This window comes from Sinocyclocheilus rhinocerous, unplaced genomic scaffold (genome assembly GCF_001515625.1).
Source record: "Sinocyclocheilus rhinocerous isolate Xijiao unplaced genomic scaffold, SAMN03320098_v1.1 scaffold1159, whole genome shotgun sequence".
Lineage (NCBI taxonomy): Eukaryota > Metazoa > Chordata > Actinopteri > Cypriniformes > Cyprinidae > Sinocyclocheilus > Sinocyclocheilus rhinocerous.
Window position 1 is genome coordinate 371,886 of NW_015634336.1, and position 6,141 is coordinate 378,026.

At 45.6% G+C, this 6,141-nt stretch overlaps 1 protein-coding gene and 1 pseudogene across 1 annotated transcript in view; one reads left to right on the top strand and one right to left on the bottom strand.

Moving 5' to 3' along the window:
• LOC107745531 (sodium- and chloride-dependent GABA transporter 2-like) overlaps window positions 1–6,127 on the top strand; it is a 33,469-nt pseudogene extending 27,342 nt beyond the window's left edge.
• The window catches only part of LOC107745533 (zinc finger protein 271-like), a 54,672-nt gene that overhangs the window by 27,790 nt on the left and 20,741 nt on the right, over window positions 1–6,141 (bottom strand). The window lies entirely within an intron of this gene.

A 6,141-nucleotide genomic window follows, 5' to 3' on the forward strand; every position in this document is an offset into this window, starting at 1 on the left:
AAAGTCAGGGAGGACGAGGAGCAGGTCCTCTTGGTAGCGCCATATTGGCCCAGTCGGACTTGGTTCCCGGAACTTATGCTCCTCGCGACAGCCCCTCCTTGGCCCATTCCTCTGAGCAAGGATCTGCTTTCTCAGAGACAGGGCACCCTATGGCAGCTGCATCCAGACCTCTGGAAACTTCATGTCTGGTCCCTGGACGGGACACGGAGGTTCTAGGTGACCTACCCCAATCACTGGTAGACACCATCACTTCCGATAGAGCCCCCTCTACGAGGCACCTCTATGCTTTGAAGTGGAACCTGTTCATTGATTGGTGTTCTTTCCACCGGGAAGACCCCCGAAGATGTCCGGTCAGAGTCGTGCTTTCCTTCCTGCAAGAGAGGTTGGAGCGAAGGCTGTCTCCCTCCACCCTGAAAGTGTATGTTGCCGCCATTGCCGCGCATCACGATGCAGTAGACGGTAAGTCTGTGGGGAAGCACGACTTGGTCATCAGGTTTCTCAGAGGGGCAAGGAGGTTAAATCCTCCGTGGTCGTCAGGTTCCTTAGAGGGGCGAGGAGGTTGAACCCTCCTCGTCCTACCTCGGTACCCTCTTGGGACCTGTCTCTGGTGCTCACGGCACTGCAGAGACCTCCCTTTGAACCTTTGCAGTCAGCTGAGTTGAAAATTCTGTCAATAAAGACAGTTCTCCTGACTGCATTGGTTTCCATCAAGAGGGTAGGGGACCTGCAGGCATTTTCGGTCGACGAATCGTGCCTAGAAATTGGGCCAGCCAACTCTCATGTTGTCCTGAGACCCCGGCCTGGATATGTGCCCAAGGTTCCTACCACTCCCTTCAGGGACCAGGTAGTGAGCCTGCAAGCACTGCCCTCGGAGGAGGCAGACCCAGCCCTAGCTTTTCTCTGTCTCGTCCCTGCTCTGCGGCTGTACGTGGACAGAACACAAAGCTTCAGAACCTCAGACCAGCTCTTTGTCTGTTACGGAGGCCAGCAGAAGGGAAAGGCTGTCTCCAAAGAGGTTAGCCCACTGGATAGTGAATGCTATTGTCTTGGCTTACCAATCCCAAGACGTGCCTTGCCGGTTCGGGTTGCGAGCACACTCAACTAGAAGTATTGTTTCCTCCTGGGCGCTGGCTCAAGGCGCCTCACTGACAGATATTTGTAGAGCTGCAGGCTGGGCGACACCTAACATGTTCGCTAGATTCTATAGCCTTCGTGTAAAGCCGGTATCTTCCCATGTTCTCGCCCTCAGTGGCCAGTAGGGCGAAGGACCCGTTCTAGTGTCAGCTTGTAACGCCACTCCCGCCCGCTGGGCCGGATACGTGCATCTATTGCTCCAGTAGAGTTCCCCAGAAATGGCTAACCCTGTGAGTTCCTCCGTCACCCCCTGGCAGTCAGACGTGGCGTCTGACGCCAGGCCTACACTCGTATGCGTTGTGGAACCTGTGTTAGGCTGGGTGTCCATATGTAGTGGTCCCTGCAGCGATCCCATATGTGTATTCTTCCACGGTAAGTCTACCTAGGCCGGCTAGCACGTGTCTTTCCCTCCTGTCGTCTCTGCTGGTGTTCCTTCCCCCCTAGAACTAGGCTGGAACCACCCCAGAGACTTCCATATGTTGTATTACCCTAATTGGCTAGTCCGTATGTGTAACCACCACATTTTACTTCCTACGGACAGGATGTGGCCTCCACAGCGTCCCCTTCCCCTTAGGGCACGCTTTCCCAGCGTTATCCAAATAGTCACACTGAGTGGGTCTAGTGGAACAGCAGTGACTTACCTTCTCTGCTTAGAGCCCTGATTCCCGCTCCAACAGTTGGGAGCGGTCCAGGAGTCTCAAGCAGAGTGCTGGAAGGGCCATCGACAGTGGCGTGTTGGTAGATATCCCCAATTCGTCGGTCAGTTCTGATGTACGTCGAACATGACCGACTGAAAGGGAATGTCTCGGTTACGTATGTAACCCTCATTCCCTGAAGGAGGGAACGGAGACGTACGTCCCGTCGCCAGTCGTTTTACATCCGCTGTACGGCCAAGTCACTAGCTCGGCTCTTCAGCGGAAAAGCAAATATGCGACACACCGGCTGCTCATTAAATACTCACGCTGCAGTGCAGAGCAGCTGTGGCAATTATTGCATGCCAGTATGCATTGGCTTGTTTTTCTTACACTCAAAGTAAATTGGTCTCCCAAAGCGATCCCCAATTCGTCGGTCAGTTCCGACGTACGTCTCGGGTACTGTTTCTTGTGATGCTCAGCCAGCAGATGCCAGACAGTAAACGAGTTGATTGTGTGTGTATGTGTTTTATCAATGTCTATCAGGGACTGCTTTTGGCTTTGCCTTCTGAACAGTGGCACCAGTTTGGTGACTGGCTTTGCTGTGTTCTCAGTGCTGGGCTTCATGGCCCACGAACAGGGAGTTCCCATTGAGGAGGTAGCAGAATCAGGTACTTCAACATAAACAAGGTGAAAAATGATCAGAGAATGTACTAAAGCAATGCTCAGCATCAGACCTCTCTCTCTCAGGTCCAGGACTAGCGTTTATAGCTTATCCACAGGCAGAGGCCATGATGCCTTTCCCTCAGCTGTGGGCTGTTTGTTTCTTCATCATGATTATTTTGCTGGGGCTAGATACACATGTGAGCTTAAAGTCACTTACACATAAGCTGTATTACCTTGAACTGAAAAATATGAAATTACAACAAATGTTTAAGTATTTGATTTAAAATACATCTAAGTCTAAATCTTTAATTTAGACTTGACTGTAGGCACATTTTGCAGAATTCTTATGCAAACAAATCACAGAGTTAGGTTTGCATTAGAGGGATAGTTCACCCACTAATGAAAATTATCATTTCATTTATTCACCCTCATGTCATTCCAAAACTGTATGCATTTCTTTCTTCTGAAAAACACAAACCAAGATATATATTTTTTAATCTTCTATTGTGTTCACAGTTCTCACGTGCTTTTTTTGTTCTTCCCTATAAAGTTTGTTGCAGTGGAAGCTGTCGTTACATCAATGATGGACCTGTTCCCCGCGGTGCTGCGCAGAGCGGGACGGTGAGAAATTTTCCTCCTGTTCTTCTGTCTCGCTTGCTTCATGGGGCAACTCTTCATGGTTACAGAGGTCAGAGAACAGAGTGTTTATGTGTGAGAGAGTACAATGAGCAAAATGAATAATTACAAAAACATATAAAGGGCAGGCCTTTTGTTAAAGATAACAACTCAACTGAAAGATTTTATGAATATGGTTTAGCGTTTATAGCTTATCCACAGGCAGAGGCCATGATGCCTTTCCCTCAGCTGTGGGCTGTTTGTTTCTTCATCATGATTATTTTGCTGGGGCTAGATACACATGTGAGCTTAAACTCACTTACACATAAGCTGTATTACCTTGAACTGAAAAATATGAAATGACAACAAATGTTTAAGTATTTGATTTAAAATACATCTTTCATTTAGACTTGACTGTAGGCACATTTTTATGCAGTTTGCATAAGAACAGAATTCTTATGCAAACAAATCACAGAGTTAGGTTTGCGTTAGAGGGATAGTTCACCCACTAATGAAAATTATCATTTCATTTATTCACCCTCATGTCATTCCAAACCTGTATGCATTACTTTCTTCTGAAAAACACAAACCAAGATATATATATATTTTTAATCTTCTATTGTGTTCACAGTTTTCACGTGCTTTTTTTTGTTCTTCCCTATAAAGTTTGTTGCAGTGGAAGCTGTCGTTACATCGATGATGGACCTGTTCCCCGCGGTGCTGCGCAGAGCGGGACGGCGAGAAATTTTCCTCCTGTTCTTCTGTCTCGCTTGCTTCATGGGGCAACTCTTCATGGTTACAGAGGTCAGAGAACAGAGTGTTTATGTGTGAGAGAGTACAATGAGCAAAATGAATAATTACAAAAACATATAAAAGGCAGGCCTTTTGTTAAAGATAACAACTCAACTGAAAGATTTTATGAATATGGTTCAAATATGAATATGGATCAGCAGATGACAAATTTCTTGGTAATTATTTGAAATTGTGGCAGATCATATGCATGCTATAAGACAGGTGTTTTTAGTACACCTGCATTTTCCCTCTCCTCAGTCCTGCTTAATTGCATTGTGGACTTGGGTCTTGCACCTGCAGGGGGGATGTATGTATTTCAGTTATTTGACAACTATGCCTGCAGTGGAGCCTGTCTTCTGTTTCTGTCTGTGTTTCTTCTGTTTCTGAAACTATGTGTTTCCAGATCCCTACTATCACTACCAATCGCAAACCACGCATCACACACTGTAAGCAGTGCAATCCTAACAACATGTGCACTTTGCCTATGTCTACTAATACACTACTTTCTTTTTTCTATTGGTCTCTAGAATTGCCAGTCTGCTGTAAACAAAGCAGATTTTTATTACTTCTATTACACTGCTTGCCTTTTTTGATCTCAACCGAGTGTTAACTACTCACAAATCAGGCAACCAACTGGACGTTATTTACACACGACACTGCTCCACTGATCATGTATTGGTTACTCCACTGCACACCTTGGATCACTTCCTCCTCACTCTTAACCTCAACATGTTTCCTGACACAACACATACCCCTCCACATGTCACTTTTCGACGTAACCTACGCTCTCTCTCACCCTCCCGGCTATCAACTCAACCTGGCTAAGACAGAACTGCTTGTGGTTTCAAAAAACCCAACACTTTATCAAAATTTCACCATCCAGTTAGGCTCATCAAACATAACTCCTTCAAAAACAGCTAGTAACCTTGGAGTTGTGAAGGATGATAACCTAAATTTCTCAGACCACATTGCTAAAACTTGCCCGGTCCTGCAGATTTGCTTTATACAACATTAGGAAGATCAGGCCCTTTCTTTCAGAACATGCAACACAACTCCTTGTTCAAGCTTTTGTTCTATCCAGGCTGGACTATTGCAATGCTCTCTTGGCAGGTCTTCCAGCCACTTCTATCAAATCTCTACAATTAATCCAAAATGCCGCTGCAAGATTAATCTTTAATGAGCTGAAATAAACGCACGTCACACCTCTGTTCATCCATTTGCACTGGCTACCAGAAGCTGCTCGCATAAAATTAAAGGCATTAACACTAGAACCGCCACGGGGTAAATTTTACCCGTGGCTGTTTTTAAAACGTACATAAAAGTCAAATTGACCCGCTATACAATGCCTGTATGTTCGCGCTGTCATTTTCATGCCGCTTATGTTTTAACATAGTAGCATTGCTAGGCAAAGCCTTTCGCGCAGCAGTTATTAGTTTCACAAATAAAGACAAAATGAGTAAAAGAAGGCGATTTATGAATGCTGAAGAGGTATAAGAAGCACTAAATGCCATGAGTGATGGAGAGTCTGATGGCGCTACAGGGGCCGAGAGAATGTTTGACGCCATTGAAGACATAACAAACTCACGACCCAACTACATATTCATGTTGTGCTGGAAATACCTGACTCCTCTTGTGTCCATGGTGAGTGTCTCTGCATTTCTTTCATCTGTTTGAGTTTCACTGATGCTTCGATCAGTATTTTAATGGATATTTTTTGGTTTTACATTCCTGCCTGAGGCATTTCTTTACCACAACCACTTAAGATCAGTTCTTACTCTCTCTTCGTGTTCCTTCAACTTCTCTTTCTCTTTCTCTTTATTCTCAGGTGTCTTTTGTCTGTTCTGTGGTGGAGTACCAGCCCCTGACTTTCAACCGTTGGTACGTGTACCCGGACTGGGCGTATGCACTAGGCTGGTTACTGGCCCTGTCCTCCATTCTGCTGGTGCCTGGATGGGCGATGGGCCGACTGTTAGCTGGGAAAGGAAGCCTGAAACAGGTGAGGATGAAAGTGTCTCTTCTCAGCCACTTAGATCTCATCAAAACAGGGATGTGAATGTTTAACCAACTACTTAACCAAAGCAAATCTACACAACTAACCAATTCAGTCTATATAAACCACTTCAGTACTACCATACTGTTTTTGTGTGTCTTGACAGCGTTGGCTTCACCTGTGTAACCCAGACATAAACCTTCCCCTCAGCAATAAGCAACGAGCTGGAATGAAGGAAACTGTTTCCACCACAGAGATTAAAGACTTGGTCAGAATGAATGTAGAGGAAGCTCTATAAAAACCTGCATAAAA